Source organism: Pongo pygmaeus, chromosome Y, assembly GCF_028885625.2.
Source record: "Pongo pygmaeus isolate AG05252 chromosome Y, NHGRI_mPonPyg2-v2.0_pri, whole genome shotgun sequence".
Classification (NCBI taxonomy): domain Eukaryota; kingdom Metazoa; phylum Chordata; class Mammalia; order Primates; family Hominidae; genus Pongo; species Pongo pygmaeus.
The window spans coordinates 39,216,149-39,216,945 of NC_072397.2; the positions used below are offsets into that span (position 1 = coordinate 39,216,149).

Below are 797 nucleotides of genomic sequence, written 5' to 3' on the forward strand. Positions count from 1 at the left end.
AGGGAAAAATTCTGAATTATTTTAGCTACATAATTTTTAGGACATTTCACACAAGTTGCTTCCAAAAGGAAACTACTTTTTAAGAACAAACAAACCAATGCTAATCATTTCACAAAATAAATATTTTTAAGGGCAATATTAATACATAAACATTGGCTTATGCATTTAAAAATTACTTCTCTTTTTTCCCAGATATATCTGCTGCCCTTTGGAGGCTTCCCTCAGCCACCTCATCTAGACAAAGTTCTCAAGCATTTGCAAGTGTCATCCTAGCACTATTTGATTTTTCTAATAAATAACAATTTGATGTTTTATTGTTTTTTACTGGCGGACAACAATTTTTGTAGGCATATTTAATTCTTTCCAGTTTATTGTTTTCTTTCAATTTTCTATATACACTAAATGACTCAATTTTCTTTCTTTTTTTCCCATGTGAAAGCACAAACACTGTCCTTCACTTCCACAAATTATGCAGTCGAGTTTCCCACATTTGGGGAAATCTCATGGGTCAACACATCTAGAGTGCAATAGATCCACCTTTCCTTGGGAAAGCCACATTCATGATCATGGTGTCTCCCCTGGCAGGGAAGTATCCATTTCCTTTTTAAGAGTTCCATTAGCCTTCGAAAGAAAATACAAATATAAATGCAGTAGAATTCAGAATAATTTTCAGTATCAGCTGAAAATGTTAATTTCAATCATCCGTGATTATTCTTTTCTTAAAGAGTTCTTAATTCTGACACAGGCTTCTACAAAATTGTAAGGAAAAACAGTATGATAAACAATGAAATGACTGC

At 32.7% G+C, this 797-nt stretch overlaps 1 non-coding gene across 1 annotated transcript; it reads right to left on the minus strand.

The window, feature by feature from the left end:
* Positions 1 to 433: 433 nt before the first annotated feature.
* Positions 434 to 593, minus strand: LOC129026031 (U1 spliceosomal RNA). The gene has a single exon (XR_008497413.1). It is a non-coding gene; the product is annotated as a U1 spliceosomal RNA (small nuclear RNA).
* Between the last annotated feature and the right edge of the window lie 204 nt (positions 594 to 797).